The sequence below is a fragment of the Neoarius graeffei genome, chromosome 11 (assembly GCF_027579695.1).
Source record: "Neoarius graeffei isolate fNeoGra1 chromosome 11, fNeoGra1.pri, whole genome shotgun sequence".
Taxonomy (NCBI): Eukaryota; Metazoa; Chordata; class Actinopteri; order Siluriformes; family Ariidae; genus Neoarius; species Neoarius graeffei.
The window spans coordinates 5,184,951-5,212,773 of NC_083579.1; positions in this window are offsets into that span (position 1 = coordinate 5,184,951).

The window sequence follows — 27,823 nt, forward strand, 5'->3', positions numbered from 1 at the left end:
ATCTCATCTCATTATCTCTAGCCGCTTTATCCTGTTCTACAGGGTCGCAGGCAAGCTGGAGCCTATCCCAGCTGACTACGGGCGAAAGGCGGGGTACACCCTGGACAAGTCGCCAAGTCATCACAGGGCTGACACATAGACACAGACAACCATTCACACTCACACCTACGGTCAATTTAGAGTCACCAGTTAACCTAACCTGCATGTCTTTGGACTATGGGGGAAACCGGAGCACCCGGAGGAAACCCACCCGGACACGGGGAGAACATGCAAACTCCACACAGAAAGGCCCTCGCTGGCCACGGGGCTCAAACCCGGACCTTCTTGCTGTGAGGCGACAGCGCTAACCACTACACCACCGTGCCGCCCAGATTAAAACATATTTTTGAAATGCTCATCTTGTCACTGAGCCTTTTGCATCTCCCCCCAGGATGGAAAACACCAATGTCGTAAAAGTAAAATTTAAAGACCAACAGAAATACATTTTTTCTCAAACAACTCTCACATTTGAGACTTTTTTGGAATGTGGTGAGAACTTTAATATTTAATCATATTTATATTTACAAAAATAGCACTGATAAATATGGCTACAGTGTATCTCAAAAGTGAGTACACCCCTCACATTTTTTCAAATATTCTGTCATAACTTTTCATGGGACAACACTACAGAAATGAGACTTTGATACAACTTAGAGTAGTCATTGTACAGCTTGTATAGCAGTACAGATTTATTGTCCTCTGTAACTAACTCAACATACAGCCATTAACGTCGAAACAGCTGGTTACAAAAGTGAGTACACCCCACTGCAAACATGTCCAAATTGTGCCCAAACTGTTGATATAGCCTATTTGTGTGAACACCATTATTATGCACTGCCTTAACCTCTATGGGCTTGAAATTCACCAGAACTGCACAGGTTTCTACTGGAATCCTCTCCCACTCCTTCATGATGACATCCCAGAGCTGGTGGATGTTAGACACCTCCACCTTCTGCTTAAGGATGCACCCCAGATGCTCAAATTGTTTTAGGTACTTGGCCAGTCCATCACCTTTATCTTCAGCTTCTTCAGCAAGGCAGTTGTCATCTTGGAGGTGTGTTTAGGGTCATTATCATGCTGTAAAAGTGCCATGCCATGCATGCGGCCCAGTTTCCTAAGAGAGGGGATCATGCTCTGTTTGGAATTCATGTTTTCCTCTACAAACTACAGCTCCACAGTGCCAGCAGCACTCATGCAGCCCTACACCATGATGCTACCACCACCATGCTTGATTTTAGGGAAGGGACAGTTGTCTTGGTGCTTACCAGGGTGCCGCCACACATGCTGGACACCACCTGAGCAAGTTTATCTTTGTTTCATTAGACCACAGGGCATGGTTCCAGTAATCTAAGCACACAAGAGCAAGATCAACTTGTTTGGCTCAGATCGTGTCCAGTGTGTGTGGCGGCAATCTAGTGCAATCTGGTGAGAACCACCAAGACAACTGTGCCTTTCTTAAAGTCAAGCATGGTGGTGGTTGCAACATGTTCTAGGGCTGCACGAGTGCTGCTGGCACTGTGGAGCTGTATTTCATAGAGGAAAACATGAATTACAAACAGAGCATGATCTCCTCTCTTCGGAAACTGGGCCGCATGGATGGCATGGCAGTCTTACAGCGTGATAATGACCCTAAACACACCTCCAAGATAACAACTGCCTTGCTGAAGAAGCTGTCTACTGACAGTGGCTTTGTAACATGCTGCCAACATGTAAAAGTAAGACCACTGACTTGATTCTGTATCACAGATTCTTTAAGTTCAGGATCCCTCTGTAATGCTGAGGACCAAGGATCCTCTGCTTTTCCACGGAAACGACCCACGTGCTCCGGTGGACTCAGAAGTTTTGGAACATCTCTATAATCTTGCATAAGCAAGATACTAGAAGTAAGACTGGCATTTTTGGGCAAAAAGACTAGTCTTAGGAATTATGTAGCTTTATGAAGTAGTGTGAATTTAAACTCAGGAACGGTTTAATTGTGTACACTGTAGACACTCAGGGTGTTGAATTAATTATTGTTCTATTTTTGTCCTCTCAATTGTTAATAGATAGGCTTTTGCATGCTCTTGCTATCCTTTCTAACCTTTAAATTCATCATTACACATATTTTGACCTCATCAAGATTTCAGTGGATTTAGTAATGTTATAAGCTAGTTGAGTTAGCTACCATGGCTAATTCTTTTGTCTCCACCATGTGGTCTCACACACACACACACACACACACACACACACACACACACACACACACACACACACACACTCCCATGTACACATCATATACCTCACTGTCTCACTGTTTGCTGAAGATTTCAACTGCTATTATTCATTTTTATCTTTGTTATAATAAATTCAATTATTCTGTTAAACTGTGTCTGTTGTTGTACCGATATTTTTGAAGTCACACAATTTCAAAGAATTCCAAAGTGTATATGAACGCCATTGGTTGTAGTATTTAGGTAATACGGTAAGTGATCCATTATTGCTGCATTGGTAGTGGTCATAACAATTTGGAATATACCATAATTTAGCTGTTTGGTAAGTTATTATTAAGCACCAAAATTAATGTTATTATTAATGAGACTGATTTAATGAGACTGATTTAATGAGATTGATCTAATGATTTAATGAGACTGATTTAATGAGATTGATCACTTAAGACCAATTGCACATACATATACCTACGGTACACTACGCAAAGGGGATCATCTCCCTCTTCCCCTATTTGGCTGACCCCAGGAGCAAGCTTGGTTATGTAATTGACTTTTGTCTCAGTTGTCTTTTTTCATAATTTAGTTTTTTTTTTAAACCTCGATTATATGAAGCGTAACCAACATTACAATTGTTACTTTGGTCTTGCAGTGTATAACTACTTTGTCCATTTGTTATGTTAATTATAGGAGCATTATTACAATGCAGAAGATGGAAGTGGCTATTTGGCATGGAGAATTAAAACGCTGCAGAAAGAAGCATCAGAGGGATGACTTACCGTAAGCACCCACGACAGTCAAACAGGTACCTTATTTGATGTTGCCTATTGCTTTTATTGACTTGTGTTCTGGCCTTGATTTAAACATTTCGTTGTGGTTTGAAAAGAACGCATAGCTTGCTGTGTATTGTATTCTTGTTAGACCAATTTAGAGGAAAATTAATCCAGATGACACAAATCAAAATTCTATCAAGTCATATTGCGATTGTGGTGTATTGTTTTATGAATGGTAAATGGACTGCATTTATATAGCGCTTTTCTACTCCTACAAGCACTCAAAGCGCTGTAGTGTATGCCTCAAGGACAGCTTGATGGGGTCAGGCGGAGCAGGGCTCAAACCTGCAACCCTCCAGTTGCCAAACGACACCTCTACCACCTGCCCCACCACCGCCCCAATGATGTTTTTTGATTCTATAATGCTATATATAGAGCAAAGCAAGGTTTAATATGACTGCATACACATAATTCCCATGTGTTATCCAACCCACTTGTAGTTGGAGAGATCAGTACCAAAGCATTGTTGCTTCATGTTTGTAATTTCAAGTGGGCCAACCGTGGACAGAGATCCTTACAAAGAAGATAACTGGTTAAGTGATGAACGCACCTCCTTCACTGTGACTGACAGACATGTAGGCCACACCTCCTACACAGTGTGGTCAGTGGTAAAGGAGAAGATGAAGTTAAAGTAGGATCCAGTCTTACTTTATTGTTGTTGACAAACAGGCCTTGCCATGCAAGTCTTCTAATTCACTGGCTGCAGTCGATGAGCTTTTTAAAGCTCATTATGTTTTCAGTACCACTTATTGTCAGGGGCTCACTAATGTGTACACTTTTTTGCAAACAACCCTCTGACGTAGATGTTGAAATTACCAAAGTCAATCCAAGAGTGGCTGAGCTTAGAGCAAGAATGCTCCAATAAAAATATGATTTATTTCATTTGTCAAAAGAGGCATGCTAATGCTAATGGACTTATACGACACTTCAAACTTGTTCATGGACTTTGTTCAGGTAAAGGCCTCAAGTTAAAATGTGCCTATAGAGGCTGTTTTCATGTGTACCACAGTTTTTCAGGTTTAAGAAAGCATCTTAGTAAGTGTTGTGCAAATGACAATTTTTGTGTTGATGGGGAATGTTCCACCTCCACAAACTCCATTTCATTAGAGGAGGCAGACTTGCCTAATCAGAGTTTACCTTCCGAGTCTGTACAACTAGAAAGGCACATAATCCACCAAATCAGTTCCAGGGCTGGTTCGGGGCCAGTGCTGGTGCTGGTTCACAACTCGTTCAACTTGCGAGCCAGCTGAGAACCAGTTTGCTTTTCCATAGCTCGGGGTGCTAAGGGAAGCCACGTCATTACATCGCTGTATACGTCAGTTACGTCGCTGTATACGTCAGTTACGTCGCTACGTTTGCATAAACCTTGGCGCGAATATCGAAGCAAAAACAACATGGAAGAAGCAGCAGCAACAACAACAGCAATAATAATAATAATAATGGATGACTTTGCGTTTGTACAGCTGCTGCTTCTCGTCGCTTAAAAATGGCGATCTTTCGCGGTCTTGTTATTGTTGTTGGTCTTAACAACTCCGCCCCCCCGCTGACGTAAGCAGTCCTTTCCTCTGGCCCAGCAGAGAGTTGGTGCTAGCCTGGAACCAGTTTTTCTGGCCCCAGAGCCAGTTCTTTGTCAGTGGAAACAGAAAACCCAGTTCCAAACTAAGCACTGGCCCCGAACCAGCCCTGGAACTGCTTTGGTGGAAAAGGGGCAATAGTCAACAGTTGTGCCACACTAGTAGCAGAACTTAAACATGCTGGCAATAAAGAAACAACTATTAATTTTACTGTTAGTACTGTACAAGAAGTGATTGGAGACCTTGATCGCCTAAAACAAGAAAATTTGAAAAGTAGTCTTGTCTTAGAGGAGCCCATAAAAAGAGTTGTTGTCTCAAATTGATCAGTGTTTTGAGAATACATTGGATCCTTTTCTTCCATTTAACAGTGAGAGTAAGAGAACAGTATACTTCTCTGACAAATGGGGGAAGATTGATCCAGTTGAATATGTTCTTGGAACACGATTTGCTACACGTTTTGATGGAACAACTGGAACTTTTGGCCAAACTATTGTCAAGGATAAATTTATATATATACCAATTCTTGAGACACTGAAGTCTATTTACCAGCACCCTAATATGAAAGAAATGATAACCAGAGACCCTAAACAAAGAGTAAACTTTCTGTATGACATACAGAGTTCTTCAAGGATCGTGAACTCTTCTCTAAACAAGAGCATGCTGTACAGATACAGCTTTTTTTTTATGAGTTTGAATGTGCAAACCCCATTGGACCAAAACGAGGAATCCATAAAGTCAGAGCCATCTATTTTACCCTTAGAAATGTGTCCCCCAAGTACAATTCACATTTACTGAATATCCATTTGGTCTCTTTATTTCATGCACAAGATATCAAAACATATGGGTTCGGTAAAATACTAGCAGTCCAGGATATCTCAACACTTGAAACAAATGGAATTCAGCTTCCTCTATTTGATCATACTGTCTATGGAACCATTGTACAAGTGACTGGTGACAACCTTGGTCTTCATACTTTATTTGGTTTTGTGGAATCATTTAGTGCTAGTTACTGTTGGCGCTTTTGCTTACTAGAGAAGGAGGACTTTCAGACAGTATTCAGTGAAGATAGTCCAAAGACGTCAGTTCGAACTAAACAGCTTCATGCTGAGCACTGCCAGAAAATGCAGATCAACCTCAGTTTACCTTATGTGATGGGAGTTAAAAAGTCTTGCCCTTTGAATTCTTTGCAATATTTTCACACCAGCGCAAACTTTTCAGTTGATATCATGCACGACACACTGGAGGGCGTTGCACAGTACGAGATGAAACTACTTATTCAGCACCTAATTGATAATTACACCACATCAGCAGAAGTACACAGAAGAATTCAGAGTTTCAACTATGGTTTCATGGAGCAAAACAACAAACCTCCTGGCCTAAAAATGGTAGATGGCTCCAATGACTTGGGTTTAAATGCCAATCAGAGCTGGTGTTTATTGCGTCATCTGCCAATTATGTTTGGAGATCTTGTGCATCCTAATGATCAGCACTGGTATTTATTCATTTTATTGCTTCAAATTGTCAGCATAGTGTTTTCCTCAGTTGCATCCCTTGGCATGACCTTTTATCTGAAGCACCTGATTTCAGAGCACCATGGTTTGTTCAAGCATTTGTTTCCCAATAACAGATTGTTGCCAAAGCATAATTTTATGGTGCATTATCCGCAATGTATGCGGAAAATTGGGCCACTGTTACATACATGGTGCATGCGCTATGAGGCCAAACATAATGTCTTTAAGAAGCAGTTGAAAAGCTTTAAGAACATAACTAAAACTTTAGCAAGAAAACACCAGGGCCAGATGGCTTACTTGTGGCAAAGGTTTGATCCAAATGAATTGAAAATGGGTCCTGGCAAAATGGTCTCCTTGAATGAAATGGAGGTTGGTGTTAAGATGGCTGAAAAACTTGAAGTGCCTGTTTGGACTAAGGTTCTAAAAGTTACAGTAAATGGGCTAAGTGCAATGGAAGTATGTTCAGGCCTGCGTTGGCTGTTTGTGTGAGAACTGAAAATGAGATGCCGGTGTTCCATGTAATCCAGAATGTTCTTCTCAAAGATGAGCAGGTTCTTTTGATAACAGTTGCTCTGTGTGGCAGAGGGGGCGTGGCCAAGTGCCGGTCTGTGACAGGAGGGCGGAGCCAGGGAAGGTGAGTGGCAGAATCACTACACCTGATGGTAATTAACCTGTGTTTTGTGTGTTTTCCCAGTAACCACGCCCTATTTAAGGAGGCAGAGGGAGAGCAGAGGAGAGCTCATCCCGGGACAAGAACACAGTGTGTGTGTATGTGTGTGACGCTAGCAGATTAAGAACTGGCGATGATACTGAAAAGTCTGGGAATAAAAAGCCTTTTTGCATCTGAAGCGTTGTCCTGCCGTCCTCTGTGCTCCACCCACACTTCAAAGAGCTCTACAGTGGTGCCGAAACCCGGGAAAGGTGGAGCACCAACCTTGCAGCCCCATGGAATCCTCCCCGTTCGCGGACCTGGTCCACGCCCTCGCCACGGCTCAGCAAAGCCAGCACCAGGCGCTCGTCACGCTCCGAAAGGAGCAAGAGCGGCGCTTCGAAGCCCTGGTGCTGGCCCAGCAGGAAGATCGTGAGGCATTCCGGCATCTCCTCGCGTCGGCGGGGTCCACCAGCGCCCCGGCCGCGGGCCCGTCTCCCCTCACCGTGACCAAGATGGGCCCGCAGGACGACCCCGAGGCGTTTCTCACCTTGTTCGAGCAGGTCGCCGAAGCCTCGGGGTGGCTGATGGAGCAGCGCGCGGCACGCCTCCTCCCCCTCCTGACGGGAGAGGCGCAGCTGGCCGCGCTACAACTCCCCGCCAACCGCCGGCTGGCCTATGCGGACCTTCGCCGGGCCGTCCTCCAGCGCGTGGGGCGCACGCCAGAACAACAGCGCCAGCGCTTCCGCACGCTGTGGTTCGAGGAAGTCGGCCGGCCGTTCGCGTTCGGCCAGCAGCTCCGGGACGCCTGCTGGTGGTGGCTGAGGGCCGACGATCGCGACGCCGAGGGAATCATCGATCAGGTGGTGCTGGAGCAATTCATCGCACGTTTACCAGCAGGAACCGCGGAGTGGGTCCAGTGCCACCGCCCGGCGTCACTGGATCAGGCAGTAGGACTGGCGGAGGATCATTTGGCGGCTGTTCCGGCGGCAGGACGGCCGACGACATCTTCTCTTCTCTCCTCTTCTCTCTCTCTTTCTCCCCTCCCTTCTGTGTCCCGTCCTCGCCCCATTCCCCCACCACGGAGGCGGGGGCCGGCTCCACCCCAGCCAGCCCGCCGCACCCGTGGTGCCCTCCCGTTTCTCCCTTCTGTGTCTGTCTCTCCCCCTCCTCAGGTGAGTGAGCCCCAGAGCACAGGTGCAGAGGGAAGGCCCGGGCCGGTTTGCTGGCGCTGCGGGGAGCTGGGCCACCTGCAACAACAGTGCGCAGCAATGGAGGTGGGCGCGGTGGTACGGATCCCCGACGCACCAGAAGCTGCCCTCGATCGGGCCGGAGCGTATCGCATACCGGTGAGTGTACAAGGGGCTACATATCAGGCGTTGGTGGATTCTGGTTGCAATCAGACCTTGATCTGCCAAAGCCTGGTGCAAAACGAGGCATTGGGGGGAGCACAGGGGGTGAAGGTGTTGTGTGTGCACGGGGATGTTCACAGCTACCCTTTGGTGTCGGTCCACATATATTTCAGAGGGGAAAAATCTATAGTGAAGGCGGTGGTTAATCCTTGCCTTACCCACTCTTTAATTTTGAGGACTGATTGGCCGGGATTTCGGGGTTTAATGACGTGCCTAGTAAAGGGTGGGTCCTGCCATTTGACAGGGAGAGGTCCCGGTGTCGCTCTGGCTGGAGCTGCTGTCGCAGAGCCGTCTATGTCATCTCCGCGACAGAGTGAGGAGCCGCCGGCTCCCCCTCTTTCTGTTGGGGAATCCCTCGCGGATTTCCCATTAGAACAATCGTGAGACGAGACTCTGCGACATGCGTTTGACCAAGTGAGAGTAATCGATGGTCAAACGCTCCAGCCGAACGCCACCCCGTCCTTCCCCTATTTTTCTATTATGAAGGATAGATTATACCGAGTGACGCAGGACACTCAGACGAAAGAGCGAGTCACACAGCTATTAATTCCAAAGAGCCGCCGGGAATTGGTATTTCAGGCAGCTCACTTTAATCCCATGGCTGGACACCTAGGGCAGGATAAGACACTAGCCCGGATAATGGCCCGATTCTATTGGCCGGGGATTCGCGGCGACGTCCGTAAGTGGTGTACGGCGTGCCGCGAATGCCAGTTAGTAAATCCAGCGGCCATTCCAAAAGTGCCTTTGTGCCCCCTACCATTAATTGAGACCCCGTTCGAAAGAATTGGGATGGATCTTGTCGGGCCATTAGATCGGCCAACACGAGGGTACCGCTTTATATTGGTTCTGGTGGACTATGCAACGCGATACCCGGAAGCGGTGCCTCTTCGCAATATCTCAGCACGCAGTATTGCAGAGGCCCTCTTCCACATCATCTCCCGGGTTGGAATCCCGAAAGAGATTCTGACTGACCAAGGCACCTCATTTATGTCACGAACACTGAGCGAACTGTATGGGCTATTGGGTATTAAGCCGATCCGCACCAGCGTTTATCACCCACAAACGGACGGTTTAGTTGAACGGTTCAATCGCACCCTCAAGAATATAATTAAAAAATTCGTAAGTGAGGATGCACGTAACTGGGATAAATGGCTCAAACCCTTGTTATTTGCAGTGCGAGAGGTCCCCCAAGCCTCCACGGGGTTCTCCCCGTTTGAATTATTATACGGGCGTAAGCCACGCGGCATCTTAGATGTGCTGTGGGAAAATTGGGAGGAGGGACCTTCACAGAGTAAAAACGAAATTCAGTATGTTATGGACCTGCGCGCAAAACTCCACACGCTCACCCACCTAACTCAGGAGAATTTGCGGCAGGCCCAGGAACAGCAAGCCCGCCTGTACAACAAGGGCACGCGCCTTAGAGAGTTCACTCCGGGAGATAAGGTACTCGTACTGTTGCCCACGTCGAGCTCCAAATTAATCGCCAAGTGGCAAGGACCCTTTGAGGTCACACGGCGAGTCGGGGACGTCGACTATGAGGTTAGGCGAACGGACAGGGAGGGGGCGCTACAGATCTACCACCTCAATCTGCTTAAACTCTGGAACAAGGAGGTCCCCGTGGCGTTGGTGTTGGTAGTTCCGGAGAAGGCGGAGCTGGGGCTGGAGGTTCAAAAAGGGACATTGGCATCACGTACCGCTCCGGTCCCCTGTGGAGACCACCTCTCCCCGACCCAGCTCACGGAGGTCGCCCAGTTGCAGGCCGAGTTTTCGGATGTGTTCTCGCCCCTGCCCGGTCGCACTAACCTCATAGAACACCACATAGAGACGCCCCCGGGGGTGGTAGTGCGTAGCCGCCCTTACAGGCTACCCGAACACAAAAAAAAGGTGGTTCGGGAAGAACTTCAGGCCATGCTCGAAATGGGCATCGTCGAGGAGTCCCACAGTGACTGGAGCAGCCCGGTGGTCTTGGTACCCAAGGCCGACGGGTCGGTCCGGTTCTGTGTGGACTATAGAAAAGTCAACGCGGTGTCTAAATTCGACGCGTACCCAATGCCTCGTATTGATGAGCTGCTCGATCGACTAGGCATGGCTCGCTTTTACTCGACACTGGATTTGACGAAGGGATATTGGCAGATCCCCTTGACTCCATTATCCCGGGAGAAAACGGCCTTTTCCACACCGTTCGGCTTACACCAGTTCGTCACACTTCCGTTTGGGCTGTTTGGGGCGCCCGCTACGTTTCAGCGGCTGATGGACAGGGTCCTCCGGCCCCACGCCACCTATGCGGCCGCATATCTGGATGACATTATCATTTATAGTAATGACTGGCAGCGGCACCTGCAACACCTGAGGGCCGTCCTTAGGTCGCTGAGGCGGGCGGGTCTCACTGCCAACTCAAAGAAGTGTGCGATTGGGCGGGTGGAAGTATGGTATCTGGGCTTCCACTTGGGCAACGGGCAGGTGCGTCCCCAAATTAATAAGACAACAGCGATTGCGGCCTGCCCGAGGCCCAAGACCAAAAAGGGGGTGAGACAGTTCCTGGGGCTGGCTGGCTACTATCGTAGTTTTATACCTAATTATTCGGACGTCACCAGCCCGCTGACTGACCTCACTAAAAAGGGGGCGCCAGATCCGGTCCAGTGGACGGAGCAGTGCCAGCGGGCTTTCTCTGAGGTAAAGGCTGCACTGTGTGGGGGGCCACTTTTACACTCCCCTGACTTCTCTCTCCCTTTTTTTGTTGCAGACGGATGCGTCGGACAGAGGGCTGGGGGCCGTTTTGTCCCAGCAGGTGGAGGGGGAGGATCGCCCCGTCCTGTACATTAGTAGGAAGCTGTCGGTGCGTGAGGGGCGCTACAGCACTATTGAAAAGGAATGCCTGGTGATCAAGTGGGTGGTCCTCGCCCTCCGTTACTACCTGCTGGGGCGCCCTTTCACCCTCTGTTCGGACCACGCGCCCCTCCAGTGGCTCCACCACATGAAAGATGCCAACGCGCGGATCACCCGTTGGTATCTGGCACTCCAACCCTTCAATTTCAAGGTGGTCCACAGGCCGGGAGCGCAGATGGTCGTGGCGGACTTCCTCTCCCGTCAAGGGGGGGGGGAGTCCGCTGCGGGCTGGACGGGCGCCCGGCCTGAGTCGGGCGGTGGGGGTATGTGGCAGCGGGGGCATGGTCAAGCGCTGGTCTGTGACAGGAGGGCAGAGCCAGGGAAGGTGAGTGGCAGAATCACTACACCTGACGGTAATTAACCTGTGTTTTGTGTGCTTTCCCAGTAACCGCGCCCTATTTAAGGAGGCAGAGGGAGAACAGAGAAGAGCACATCCCGGGACAAGAACACAGTGTGTGTGTATGTGTGTGACGCTAGCAGATTAAGAACTGGCGATGATACTGAAAAGTCTGGGAATAAAAAGCCTTTTTGCATCTGAAGCGTTGTCCTGCCGTCCTCTGTGCTCCACCCACACTTCAAAGAGCTCTACACTCTGAAAACAAATTGTTTAGATGAACATACCCATGCTTACAAGGTCTCGCATACTACTGAGGCACCTTTTGTCTTGGACATTCAGACTCTTTTGTACCACAAGATTTTTGATATACTGACGTCCTATGGTTGTGATTCTGATTTGTTTATTGTACGTTATTGTTTCATGTAATTGCTCTGCTCTTCTGTTCTCTTTGTCCTTCTACTTTTCTCTGGTCTTCTCTTTTCTTTGAGTCCTTCTGTGCACTTCTCTTCGCCTTTTTGTAACTGTCTTGCTTTTCTCCAATTTTCTAAAACTCTTTTCCTTGTATTCAATTTTGTTGTATTGTGGTGTTTTATATTACTTTTACTATTTTAATGTTTTTTTTCTCCATGTCGTCATGGATGATTTGTAAAAAAGAAAAAGGAAACAAGTGCCTGGGAAATAAACTGAGTCATGGGTATACAGTTTTGTTGTATTTTATTTAGTAAAGTCTGTTAGTTATTATCCATTGTTTTATTAGGTGGCAAAATGTCAGTAAATTCAATGTAACAGCAATTCTGAAGAGTTACTCTGGTGAGTTAGTTTTGACTCTTAACTGATCAGAACCCTCTTTAAGGGTGAGGAAAATTTTGGCAGAGTAAATTTACTGTTTCTCACAATAGAGTTGATTATAACTCTGAACTGAGTAAAATGGCACAAGAGTTAATTTTAAGACACTCTGAGTCAAATAGGACCACAAAGAGTAAAATATTAACACTAAATTGAGCAGAATTTAGAATTTAAAGAGTAACTTTTACTCTTTTTAGAGAGGGACCAAATGTTATCTGACGCAGAGTAAAATTTTCTTCAAATTGAGTAAATTTTACTCAGGCAAATTTCCTGTGTGGTGGGGCCCGGACGGCTCTGTGGTTACTACCATCAGCGGGTCGGACTTGTTCTTCCTTCTGTACAGTACCATGTGTTGTAAAATCCTTCTTAGAGTGCGCAGACTTATTACAGGGTCATCCACCGTGTTCAGGAACAGCAGAATCTCACCATCTCTCAACCCAAGCATGAAACAGAACTTGATTAAATCATGTAAATGAGCCATATTAGGGCAATTCTTTAACTGATCAATCAAATCAGTTTATCCTCCACACCTTACTCAGTTTATTCCCCACGTCACCCAGTTTATTCTCCATATATTACCCAGTTTATTCTCCATATATTACCCAGTTTATTCCCCACACTACCCAGTTTATTCTCCACATAATCACCCAGTTTATTTTCCATATCACCCAGTTTATTCTCCACGTATTGCCCAGTTTATTCCCTCCCCACATATTGCTGTTTATTCATTCCATACACCACCCAGTTTATTCCCCACATATTACCCTGTTTATTCCTTCCCTGCACTACCCAGTTTATTTCCTACACTACCCAGTTTATTCCCCACATCACCCAGTTCATTCTCCACATAATCATCCAGTTTATTCCCCACACTACCCAGTTTATTCTCCACATATTGCCCAGTTTATTCCTTCCCCATATATTACTGTTTATTCATTCCCCACATCACCCAGTTTATTCCCCACACCACCCAGTTTATTCTCCACATATTACCCAGTTTATTCATTCCCCACATACCCAGTTTATTCCCCACACCACCCAGTTTATTCTCCACATATTACCCAGTTTATTCATTCCCCACATACCCAGTTTATTCCCCACACTACCCAGTTTATTCTCCACATATTACCCAGTTTATTCATTCCCCACACTACCCAGTTTATTCCGCACACCACCCAATTTATTCTCCACATATTACCCAGTTTATTCATTCCCCACACTACCCAGTTTATTCCCCACACCACCCAGTTTATTCTCCCCATATTACCCAGTTTATTCTCCACATATTACCCAGTTTACTCCCCACACTACCCAGTTCATTCCCCACACTACCCAGTTTATTCTCCACATATTACCCAGTTTATTCCCCACATCACCCAGTTCATTCTCCACATAATCACCCAGTTCATTCTCCACATAATCACCCAGTTTATTCTCCACATAATCACCCAGTTTATTCCCTACACTACTCAGTTTATTCCCCACGTCACCCAGTTTATTCTCCATATATTACCCAGTTTATTCTCCATATATTACCCAGTTTATTCCCCACACTACCCAGTTTATTCTCCACATAATCACCCAGTTTATTCTCCACATAATCACCCAGTTTATTCCCTACACTACCCAGTTTATTCCCCACATCACCCAGTTCATTCTCCACATAATCATCCAGTTTATTCCCCACACTACCCAGTTTATTCTCCACATATTGCCCAGTTTATTCCTTCCCCACATATTACTGTTTATTCATTCCCCACATCACCCAGTTTATTCCCCACACCACCCAGTTTATTCTCCACATATTACCCAGTTTATTCCCCACACTACCCAGTTTATTCCCCACACCACCCAGTTTATTCTCCACATACAGTGCCTTGCAAAAGTATTCATACCCCTGGAACTTTTTCATATTTTTCCACCTTACAACCATGAACTTAAAAGTTTTTTATTGAGATTTTATGTGATAGACCAACACAGAGTAGCACATAATTGTGAAGTGAAACGAAAATGATAAATGGTCTTCAAAATTTTAAATAAATAAAAATCTGAAAAATGTGGTGTGCATTAGTATTCAGCCCCCTGTACCCTGATACCTCTAAATACAATCCAGTGCAATCAATTGCCTTCAGAAGTCATCTAATTAGTTAATAGAGTCCTACTGTGTGTAATTTACTCTCAGCATAAATACACTTGTTCTGTGAAGGCCTCAGTGGTTTGTTAGAGAACACTGAAGAACAAACAGCATCATGAAGACCAAAGAACTCACCAGACAGGTCAGGGATAAAGTTCTGGAGAAGTTTAAAGCAGGGTTAGGTTATAAAAAAATATTCCAAGCTCTGAACATCTCAAGAAGCACTGTTCAATCCATCATTCAAAAATGAAAAATGTATGGCACAACTGCAAACCTACCAAGACATGGCCGTCCACCTAAATTGACAGAGCGAGCAAGGAGAGCACTGGTCAGAGAAGCAGCCAAGAGGCCCATGATCACTCTGGAGGAGCTGCAGAAATCCACAGCTCAGGTGGGAGAATCTGTGCACAGAACAACTATAATAGTGGGGCTGTTAAGCTCTTATTATCAGAAGAATTGTGCACAAAATGAAAAAAGCATGAAACTTTCAGAGTTTGTTCTTGAAGGCATAAGCTTTAATTTGAGACGTGGAGGCATTCTCAGTTTGACCTCTGGGGTCAGCTAGAGGTCATTGACCTCCATGATGGCACATTTCTATGCATGAAATTAGAAAAGGCTGTATTTTAACACCTAAATGTGATGTAAATATAAAATAAGTGTGTTTTTCCATGTTACTGGGCATGAAAAAATCATATATAATACTGATATTCCTCTTAGGGGTAACTTCAGGGGTCAGGTAGAGGTCATTGACCTTTGAAATTTGAAGTTTCTATGCATGACATTCTAGACGGGTGTATCTTAGGATCTAAATGTGATATAAATGTGAAATTAATGTGTATTTCCTTGTTTCTGACCATGAGAAACCCATTTTTAATACTGGTATTACTCTTACAGGTCATCTCTGGGGTCAGCTAGAGGTCACTGACCTCCAGCATAATGCATATCTATGCACGAAATTAGAAACGGGTGTATCTTAGGTTCTAAATGTGATAGAAATGTAAACTAAATGTGTATTTCCATGTTTCTGGCCATGATAAACTAATTTCTAATACTGATATCATTTTTATAAGTCACCTCTGAGGTCAGCTAGAGGTCACTGACCTCCACGATAATGCATTTCTAAGCATGAAATTAGAAACAATCTATCTTTGGATTAAAATGTGAAATACTGTAAATGTAAAGTAAATATATGATTCCATGTTTCTGGACATGACACAACTCATTTCTGATAAGTAAAACATCTCCAGTGGTCACAAACTATGTCAGAAGCTGAACACAGTTGCCCCATTTCCATTGATAATTTCAAAGTGAGTAATGTTTTGGAGCATTTGCTCTCATTTGCACTAGAGTTGAAAAATACAGTATATTGTAGTTTAAGTAGGCTTGCTATGAACTTGTGCACTGTGGTTGCAAAAAGGGTTGTACTGGGCACTGTAGATGTAAAAAGGCAGCCTTAAAGTGCACAGCACTGTGCACATGCTCTGGTGACTGCAGCGACTAAATCAGTGTTGTGTAGTTACAATTTGTAGGCCAACATTGTAATCCCCAAAGGTCAAGGCCCTTAGAATAAATGTAGATACTATAAGTGATTTTAAAATGTTCTTTATGGAACCTGTTCAACTGTTTACACTGCATTTAGAGTTTTGATTGTAGTTCAAGTTTTTGATTAGTTAAAGTTTATAATTTCTGACAAGTTGAAGTATATTTCTGTCATGTTCATATTCATATGGAATTGTTTCTTACAATCCTAAACACATGAGATTTTTATATAGATTTATCAAAATGTGGGATGTTTCCCAACCTTGCCTGTTCTCCATGATGTTGACCTCTCAGAATGATATCAGTATCAAAAATGGGTTTCTCGTGTACAGAATCATAGAAATACAAATTTAGTTTACATTTCTATCACATTTAGAACCTGAGGTACACCCGTTTCTAATTTTATGCATAGAAATGCATTATGCTGGAGGTCAGTGACCTCTAGCTGACCCCAGAGATGACCTGTAAGAGTAATATCAGTATCAAAAATGGGTTTCTCATGGTCAGAAACAAGGAAATACACATTAACTTCACATTTCTATCACATTTAGATCCTAAGATACACCCGTCTAGAATGTCATGCATAGAAACTTCAAATTTCAAAGGTCAATGACCTCTACCTGACCCCTGAAGTTACACCTAAGAGGAATATCAGTATTATATGTGATTTTTTCATGTCCAGGCACATGGAAAAACACATTTATTTTACATTTACATCACATTTAGATGTTAAGATACAGCCTTTTCTAATTTCATGCATAGAAATGTGATATCATGGAGGTCAATGACCTCTAGCTGACCCCAGAGGTCAAACTGAGAATGCCTCCACATCTCAAATTAAAGCTTATGCCTTCAAGAACAAACCCTGAAAGTTTCATGCTTTTTTCATTTTGTGCACAATTGTTATGCTTAACAAGCCCACTATAAGTCGTACACTCCACAAATCTGGCCTTTTTGGAAGAGTGGCAAGAAGAAAGCCATTGTTGAAAGACAGGCATAAGCAGTCCCGTTTGCAGTTTGCCAGAAGTCATGTAGGGGACACAGCAAACATGTGGAAGAAGGTGCTTTGGTCAGATGAGACCAAAGTTGAACTTTTTCGCCTAAATGCAAAGTGCTACGTGTGGCAGAAAACTAACACTGCTCATGACCCTGCACACACCGTCCTAGACCCCGAAGCCGCCGCCAGGCGCCGCTAAAACCGCCATTTAGAATTTGAGCCGCCGCCAGCCAATAATTTTGTAAGCCAATTTGAGCCGCTATCTAATAAAATTTGGCTGAGCCACTAAGAATTGTGTACATCAAATAATGGGTTTATCCACATCATGAGCTACAAGAAAAGTGACACAAACATGATCAACTGTACACACTAGTAGTAACACAATAGAGACGTATAGGCATACACTGTAGAGATTTAGAACTGATATCACAGCACAGAGAGCCACCACAAGCTTGCCGTTGTGACTACCTGTCTGGCTTCCCGCCCCTCACACCGTTACCACGATACACTGGGGAACCCGGGAACCCACCCAGAGCATCAATCGACTCTGATATCGACGAGATGGCTGCATTCTTTGCTGCTGCTGAGGGAAAGTGTAAAGGTATTTTTTTGTTTGCACGTCCAGGTTTTTCCGGGATTGTCCCGGTTTTTTTGTGGAAAATGTCCAGGAAAATGGAATAACCTTCCCGGGACACGTTTTGTCCTGGTTTTTTACTTCCTCACATTATCCCCCATTGAAATAAACACATCATTAATGTTTCTCGCAGCCACTTAACATATTAATAGTTTTCACGTAAGCGGGCATATTGTAGGCAGCTACTTGTGTGGCCTCACCGAATGTTTGCGCACGCAGCCAGTCGCCGTTGCTAGGTGATCGTGGTCAATACAACGGCGGCCGCGCGAAATCAAAGATACTGGAATACCGTAATACCAAACAATAGGTGAGAGTTCCCTTGGTCGGTGCGCGAGTAGGCTGGCTGTCTACTTCCTATGTTCTGATTCTGATAAAGGCTGGTTCTAAAGCCTGGGCCAATTTCATCAATAAATGAATCATTAAATAAATCATTAAATATATCAAAAAAGAATGCCTGAACACTGGCGTGAGAAATGAATAAATCAGTTGTCCCAATAACATAGCACCTCTCTCTTGTGATTAAAACAAAGGATTAGGGCTATTTGGTATGATACGGTAGTCTAACTTTTAAAGTTCAGTTCTCCAGAGAAAAGGCTAAAACAACAACGAAGCAGACTGAGAGAAATTATATTGATTATATTTGTATTATTTTGATTTGGAAACGGAATGGGAGGAGAGACAGACGATGAGGGAGTCGGACAGAATGAAGTAGAAGATCCGGTACCTGTCAAAAAGAAAAAAAAATATTGTTAAAAAAAATATTGGCGTCCAAATAAGATCATTCCTATATGAAATTATTTTTTGTAATAATATTTGTGGTAGTGCCCATTTAAGGGTTAAGAAGACAAAATGAATTTTAACTAAACGCCTAACTGCACCAGTTGAACTGTTTTATTTTTAAACGTGAACATTCACATAAGGCATAAGGCATTGTAGATGTGCGTGTCCGCAGCCCTCAACCCCCGCGCTCGTACGTGCGCGCAGGCGCGGCCGCCGACCGATGTGTCCCGGTTTTTTACAACTCAGATGTGGCAACCCTATTCACATACTTCGAGATTGATAAAAAAAAAAGTACTCCACCACTCTACTTTCATCATAGTAAGATAGCTGCCAGTCCTTCACTGGTCATTGCTAGTGAGAGTAGATAGCTAGATGCCTTCCTCGAACAATCCAGATTAGCTTATTATTAGCATTGAACTACAATCTTGCTAGATTTATATTTACAATGAAGTAAGAGACCAGGGGACCTGTGGTAGTTTGCTATTTATTCCCCCCATTTGTTTGATCCGTTCGCCCGGATATATGCCACACAGTGACGTCCAGTATCAGCCATTTGTAGCCATAAACATTTTGGTGGCTGCAGCAGCCATTAAGGTTTTGGCTGAGTCAGCTAGCCAGCCAATAATTTCATCAGCCAGCCATTATCCTGAAACCAAACGGCTTCGGGGTCTACACCGTCCCCACTGTGAAACATGGTGGTGGCAGCATCATGCTATGGGGATGCTTTTCTTAAGCAGGGACAGGGAAGCTGGTTAGAGTTGATGGGAAGATGGATGGAGCTACATATAGGGCAATCCTGGAAGAAAACCTGTTGGAGGCTGCAAAAGACTTGAGACTGGGAAGGAGATTCACCTTCCAGCAAGACAATGACCCTAAACATACAGCCAGAGCTACAATGGAATGGTTTAGATAAAAGAATATTCATGTGTTAGAATGGCCCAGTCAAAGTCCAGACCTAAATCCCATTGAGCATCTGTGGCAAGACTTGAAAATTGCTGTTCACAGACGCTCTCCATCCAATCTGGCTGAGTTTGAGCTATTTTGCAAAGAAGAATGGGCAAAAATTTCAGTGTCTAGATGTGCAAAGCTGGCAGAGACATACCACAAAAGACTTGCAGCTGTAATTGCAGCAAAAGGTGGCTCTACAAAGTATTGACGCAGGGGGGGCTGAATACTAATGCACATCACATTTTTCAGATTTTTCTTTGTTTAAAATTTTGAAGACCATTTATCATTTTCATTTCATTTCACAATTATGTGCTACTCTGTGTTGGTCTATCACATAAAATCTCAATAAAAAACTTTTAAGTTCGTGGTTGTAAGGTGGAAAATGTGAAAAAGTTCAAGGGGTATGAATACTTTTTCAAGGCACTGTATTACCCAGTTTATTCTCCACATATTACCCAATTTATTCCCAACACTACCCAGTTTATTCCCCACACTACCCAGTTTATTGTCCACAACTCATTCATTCACACCACAGACTTCACCATGAGTTTAAAGTTGTCACATTATAACCTGAAAAATATTTTGTTATAAAAATAAACCTTTCATGTTATTACATGATACTGATTTTTTCCCTTGTTCTGCTGTATCAGTAATACATTTCCATCAAAAAATAAGCTGAAATACTTTGAAATTGTATATTTTAATGCAATTTTTAAAAAGTAATAATTTTTAAATTATTAGCCCCCAGACCCCCGGAGGGAGTGGAGACCTCATACTGGAAACCTCCTCCCCTTTAGCGGCTTCACCACTGCCAAGCTCCCACTGCACAGGTTCCGCCTCCAGGGTCACTTCAGAAATGGACCAGCATTTAGAAATTGTAAACACGGGTCCTGTGTTTCTCCCACATTCCCGTTTCAACACTACCTGAGGTTCTGCTTTCTCCACAACACAGACAATTCATGCGAGAAACAGCGTAAACACATCACTCAGGTCCTACCTGCTGCTTTAGCTCCAGCTTTAGCATTAGCATCAGCACATCCACCACCTGGGCTCCAGGTCTCAGGTATCACACCTGTGCAGCGTCTCCGTGGCGTTCAGGTTGCGCCAACAGCTTCGTCCAGTGGTCTCACCTCTTTATTACTCTGTACCACTGTTACTGTGTGAAAAGGAAAGATGGAAACAAGTTCGAAAGCTGGCTCAGAGCCAGAGATTCCTCATGCTTTCCCTTGGCTCCTGCACAGCGAGAGAGCTGGATGATGTGAGTGACATCACAATAGCGATGCACACACACATGTGTGTGTTTGCTTTTCAAAAGGGGTTTTGTGACACAACACTGACATGTCACAAGGACCTGCTTATGAAAAACCGGACAGGACACGACTTCTTTCTGATTTGTGAATTGCCCGAGGATGGAAAGAGAAATGCAATTGTGAAGATGTTTAACAGAGTTAGTCAACAATGTCCACAGAACACATCTCATAAGGATCCTCAAGAGCAGGAGGTGCAGGAGGAGACAAAAAACATAGAACGAGAGCTTGAGGGATGTAAGATGATGGAGAACCTGAGAATGGACAAGAAAGACCTCTTTGTGAAGCTGGAGGACATTTTGGCCTCTGAGAGAAAGCACCAGGAGCAGAACATCACCAAGCTCCACGCTTCTCTGTTGCAGGAGGAGTTGGACAAATAAGCAAATGAGATGGAGGAACATAAACATATGATGATGAAGACAATAACAATGGAAGAGAAGGAGTTCTTTGTGAAGAGGATCATAGAGCTGGAGGACATTTTGGCTTTTGAGAGAAAGTGCTGGCAGCAGGACATCACCAAGCTCCAGGCTTCTCTGAAACTCTGTGAAGAGCAACAGAAGTCTGCAGAGCTGGAGAGAGAGAGCTTGATGAAAAACTGAGAGCAACAGAAGGAATATGTTGGAGAATTGCAGGCTAGTTTGGTGTCTGAGTGAGAAAAATGGGAGCAGGAAAGAAAGAAAGCCAAGCTGGACATCTCATCATCTCTAGCCACTTTATCCTGTTCTACACGGTCGCAGGCAAGCTGGAGCCTATCCCAGCTGACTACAGGCGAAAGGTGGGGTACACCCTGGACAAGTCGCCAGGTCATCACAGGGCTGACACATAGACACAGACAACCATTCACGCTCACATTCACACCTACGGTCAATTTAGAGTCACCAGTTAACCTTACCTGCATGTCTTTGGACTGTGGGGGAAACCGGAGCACCCGGAGGAAACCCACGCAGACACAGGGAGAACATGCAAACTCCACACAGAAAGGCCCTCACCGGCCACGGGGCTCGAACCCGGACCTTCTTGCTGTGAGGCGACAGCGCTAACCACTACACCACCGTGCCGCCCCCAAGCTGGACATGGAGAAGCAAAACGCAGTGCACCTGCAAAACCTCACTGTGCTCCAGGCTTTCCTGAAATGCTGTGAGGAATAGGAGGAGACTGCAGAGCTGGAGAGAAAAATATTGATGAGACACCAAGTCCAACTGGAGAAATATATTGCTCAGCAACAGGTGCATTTGGCTTCTGAGAGAGAGTACTATAAAGAGAAGATCAAGCTGGACATGGAGGAGAGGACAACCACAGTCCTACAGAACCTTGCTGAACTCCAGCTTTCCTTGCAACTCATTGTGAAATGGGAGGAGACTGCAGGGCTGGAGAGAAAGAGCTCGACAAGAGGCCGAAAGAGACTAGAGAAACAGGTTCCTCAGCTAGGTGCCACTTTGGCTGCAGAACGAGAGCACCATGAGCAGGAAATAGAGAAGATCAAACAGGCCATAGAGGAGAGGAATCTTGTACGTCTCCAGAACATCACCAAGCTCCAGGCTTCAGTGAAACTTTGTGAGGAACAGGAGAATACTGCAGAGCTGGACAGAAAGAGCTTGATGAGAGACCGAGGGCAACTGGAGAAGTGCTGTGCAAACCTGGAGGCCAAGCAGGAAAGAAAGATGATCAAACTAGACATTAAGGAGAGGAACACCATACTACTGCAAGACATGTCTAAGCACCAGGCTTTTGTGAAAAGCTGTGAGGAACAACAGAAGATTTCAGAGCAGGAAAAAGAGAAAATCAAACAGACCATAGAGCAGAGGAATCCTGTACATTTCCAGAACATCACCAAGCTTCAGGCTTCAGTGAAACTTTGTGAGGAATGGGAGAAGACCACAGAGCTGGAGAGAAAGAGCTTGATTAGAGACCAAGAGTGGCTGGAGAAACAGGTTGCTCAGCTGGATGCCCCTTTGGCTACAGAACAAGAGCACCATGAGCAGGGGAAAGAGAAGATCAAACAGGCCATAGAGGAGAGGAATGCTGTACATCTCCAGAACATCACCAAGCTCCAGGATCCAGTGAAACTTTGTGAGGAACAGGAGAAGACTGCAGAGCTGAAGAGCAAGAGCTTGACGAGAGACCGAGGGCAACTGGAGGAACAGGTTGCTCAGCTGGATGCCACTTTGGCTGCAGAACAAAAGCACCATGAGCAGGAAAAAAAAGAAGATCAAGCTGCGAATTAAGGACAGGAACACTGCAATTCTGCAGAAAATCACCAAGCTTCAGGTTTTCCTGAAACCCAATAAGCAAGGACAGGACACAGGCAGCACTGGAAATCAAAAGGAGGAGAACAATTGAAAAATCTACACAACTGGAGGCCAGTTTGGATTCGGAGCCAGAGCACCAGAACCAGGGACAAAAGAAGGGCAAGCAGGATGCCTGCAAGAAGAACAGCAGCCAGTTCTCAGATAAAACCCTGGAAAATGGAGAGTGTTGCTCATGTGTCTAGGATGAGGTGATGTTTGTATGAGGTATATGTCTATGCTGTGATTGCGCTCTAATCAGGAACAGGTGCATGGGAAGTAGTCCTAATGGTGTGGCACGCAAACACGCATAGACATGAAGGCTGTAACCAGACAACTATTTGAAATATTAAGTTTGATATTGCATGGTAACTCTACAGTAATGATGTACAATGACAATTCCAAAAAAAGTTGGGATGCCGTATAAACTGAAAATAAAAACAGAATGTGACGATTTGCAAGTCATGGAAACCCTATAGTGTATTTCATTGAAAATAGTACAAAGACAATGTATCAGATGTTGAAACTGAGAAATTTTATTGTTTTTGAAAATTATATGCTCATTTTGAATTTGATGTCAGCAAAGTGTTTCAGAAAAGTTGTGACGGGCATGTTTACCACTGTATTGCATCACCTCTACTTTTAACAACACTCTGTAAGCGTTTGAGAACTGAGGAGACCAATGGCTGTCTTTGAAAGAGAAATGTTGCCCCATTCTTGCCTGATACACAATTTCAGTTGCTCAACAGTTCGGGGTCTCCTTTGTCATATTTTACGCTTTATAACGCACCAAATGATTTAAATGAGAGACAGGTCTGGACTGTAGGCAGGCCAGTTTAGCCCCCAGACTCTTTTACTACTGTGCTATGCAGTTTTAATATGTGCAGAAAGTGGTTTGGCATTGTCTTGCTAAAAGAGGGAAGGCCTTCCCTGAAAAAGATTTTGTCTGGAACGTGTGTATATCGGGCGGCATGGTGGTGTAGTGGTTAGCGCTGTCACCTCACAGCAAGAAGGTCCGGGTTCGAGCCCCGTGGCCGACGAGGGCCTTTCTGTGCGGAGTTTACATGTTCTCCCCGTGTCCGCGTGGGTTTCCTCCGGGTGCTCCGGTTTCTCCCTCAGTCCAAAGACATGCAGGTTAGGTTAACTGGTGACTCTAAATTGACCGTAGGTGTGAATGTGAGTGTGAATGGTTGTCTGTGTCTATGTGTCAGCCCTGTGATGACCTGGCGACTTGTCCAAGGTGTACCCCGCCTTTCGCCCGTAGTCAGCTGGGATAGGCTCCAGCTTGCCTGCGAACCTGTAGAACAGGATAAAGCAGCTAGAAATGATGAGATGAGATGAGACGTGTGTATATCGATCAGCATTAATGATGCCTTCCCAGATGTACAAGCTATCCATGCCATGTGCACTAATGCCCCCTTATACCATCACAGATGCTGACATTGAAACTGTGCACTGATAACAAGCCAGACGGTCCCTCTCCTCTTTAGCCTGGAGGATGTGGTGTCTATGATTCCTAAAAAGAATTTCTACTTTTGATTCGTCAGACTTCAGGACAGTTTTCCACTTCGCCTCAGTCCATCATAAAAGAGCTCGGGCCCAGAGAAGGCAGCAGTGTGTCTGGATATTGTTACCTCGCCTGGGACGGAGTCCACCAGGGGGTAAGGCATTGTTTTCGGTGGGGTTCCTTTGTTTGTTTCTTTGTTTTTTTGTTAATGCTATTAGGGGGAAATGGCTAGACCAATCTTCATGAAACTTTCAGGATAGATGGGCGTTGGTGTCAAATAGAACGTCAACATTTTGAGGGTCATCCTGTCAAGGTCAAGGTCACCAAAAAGGTCAAAATCATTTTCGTTGTGCCTACTGCCTCATATAGATGTAGGTTTAATTAATGATTTTGTGTATTTAAGATTGGGTAAGTGATCACTCTTTAATAATTACATGAAATCAGTCTCATTAAATTTGAAGGTTAATAGTTAAAATGAATCAATCCTATTGAATCGTTTAATTCGACTCATTTGAATTGAATCATACCATAGAAGCAGTCTCATTGAATTGGTTGAAGTGAATCATTCAGTGAATCGAGTCAGTGAATCAAATCAGGGAATCATTTAGTGAATCGTTCAATGAATCATTTAGTGAATCAAGTGAATCATTTAGTGAATCAAGCGAATCATTTAAAGAATCAATTGAAGAATCGTTTAAAATTTGATAATTCAAATTTATCACTTACCAAACTGCATCTAATTATTCATACACCTTAGGAGTTCTTTTTCGATGTGGGCAACTTCAGAATATTAGAACAGCAGGTGGACACCATACACAATTTCAATAATAATGGAGTTTATTATAAAAAGATAATAAAAATTTTAATAAAAAGAAAAGGAAAAATTGAACAATCTAATAGCAGCAGAATTGAAATCTTCTGTAAACAGAGTGTGTGTGTGTGTGTGTGTGTGTGTGTGTGTGTGTGTGTGTGTGTGAGAAAAGAGAGAGAGAGAGACCTTGGCTCTCTCTCGAAGTTGGAATGTGTCCGTACCAGGACGTGCTATCTGCAATCTTGGTATGTGTGTGTGTGTGTGTGTGCGTGTGTGTGTCTGTGCCAGGACGGACCAGGGTGTCTTATCTGCAATCTTGGAGGAGGGGAATCCTCAAAGTTTAGTGAGCACGTGTGTGTGTGTGTGTGCGTGTGTGTGTGTGTGTGTGTGTGTGTGTGTGTGTGTGTGTAGCCAAGTGATTAGCTAGGTATGCTAACTAGACAAAGAAAAGGCTAGCTACACCATGTGCTTTCTTCAGGCCTAGTAAACTATGTGTGTCAAAAACCAGAAATTAATGGTTAAAATACATTCAAACAGTCATCTGTAGTTTATATGGCTTTAAATGTAAACAGGAGAATTGCTATCAAGGTTGAATTAAACTTAGGACTTATGATATTTAATTCAAAGATGAGATACAGGACCTCTTGGAACAAAGGGGAAGGAGGAGGGGTTTGCCACGTGTTTCCTTTCTAGAACAAAGAGTTTAGCTCTGCCTTGCTAGCTTAAACATGCGGTCAGGGCCTGTTTGGGCCTGTGAACACGTGTTGAAAGCCCTCCTTGGAGACAGAGACTTTTCAAACAGCTAAACCCTCTTAGCTTTCTAGTATTACCCGAGTTACTGAAATCTTAATGAGATCAGGATGTGTGAGTAATGAAATTAGAATGTTAGGAGAGAGAGAGAACATGCAAGACTTACTGATTAACCAAATTAAAATCAATAGTACCAAATAATAGAAAATCAACAATAATACACAGTGTGCACACTTATTCCTGAATCTAACTTCACACTTAGTGAATTAATTACTAAGACTAATCTTTCGCCCAGTGCCTTTCCTTACTGCAAAAAGTCTCGCCTTTGTAGGAAGCACCGTCTCACTGGGGAAGTAGATCTTGGAGAGGAAGTTTGCGCTTCGGTGAGGAAGAGAGAGATTGCTGTGAAGATCTTCGTGGATGATGACGAAAGTCTTTTCAGCAGTGCCGCGCGCGCGGATTTAAGAAGAGAAAAGGGGGGCCAGCCACTTTTCTAAGCGAAAATAAATCTGCTTTCACTTGCCGTTGCGTACGCCTTTAAAAGAAAATGATACTTGCAAAAACCGGTTTCATAACTCGCTTGAGTTGATGATCGCGTGTTTCTGAAATCTAACTTGATCAGAGTTAGATAGAGGAGGAAATGCGCGGTTCAGACATCTGATGGTGAGTACCCTTCTTCTAGTCAGTCTCAGTTGGAGTCCGACGCGAAAGAGCGAAGATGGCCGAGTTGCAAGTCCTTTTGTTGAAACCTGAGGAATGTGTACGTGATCCCGCCCAGGTGTGAAGTAGTCAACGCGGAAGTTGCCTGGGAGTTGTAGTTCTGACACAAGATGGCGGCATGATACCTACATAGAGATGCTAGCCACTATGTCATTGTGCTGTAAGAGTGTAACAGTTGCACGCTGCGCATGTGTTCTGATTAAAATGGCTGGTGAGTGTATACAATTCAGTTCACCATTCTAAGTAAATGGACATACCTGTGTCTGAGTTCCTGGTTTCCTGATTTCTGTGCCTGTTCCTAGTTTACATTTTGCTCTTTGTCTGTGACATCCTGTTTGTGCCTCACACGATCTTTTGCATGAGTTTACGTTTCTGAGTTTGCCTGCCGATTTGGGACTGTTTGCCCGTGTGTGTTTGCACTGTTCAAATAAATAAAATTCTGCACATACATCCGCCTCCTACCTCGCACCTGACATTGGCCAACTTCATTTCATTTGTTAATATACGTACATCCATTCCTGTGCTTCAGACCTGCAACACATTCCAAAAAAAGATGGGAGGGGGAAATTTAGGGCTAATAATCAAGTAAAACTAATAATGATGTGATTAGAAACAGGTGATTGTAATCATGAATTTCATTGCGTAAAGGTCAAGAGCTCAAGCCTAATCTGAACCCCCGTGATCTCCGATCCCTCACTGCATCAAGAACCGTTATTCATCTATAGCTGATATAACCACATGGGCTTGGGATTACTTTGGCAAACCTTTATCAAGCTACAATAAGGAGTTACATCCACAAACACCAGTTAAAACTTTACTATGCTAAAAGGAAGCCTTATGTTAACTGTATCCAGAAACGCCATCAACTTCTCTGGGCTCGGAGGCATCTGGGATGGACCATCACACAGTGGGAACATGTATTGCAGTCAGATGAATCAGTATTCCAGGTCTTTTTTTGGAAGAAATGGACACCGTGTGCCCTGAAGATGAAAAGGACCATCCAGCCTGTTACCAGGAACAAGTCCAAAAGCCAGGGTGTGTCATAGTATGGGGTTGGGTCAGTGCCCTTGGCGAAAGTAACTCATACAGTACTTCTGTGATGGAGCATTAATGCAGAAAA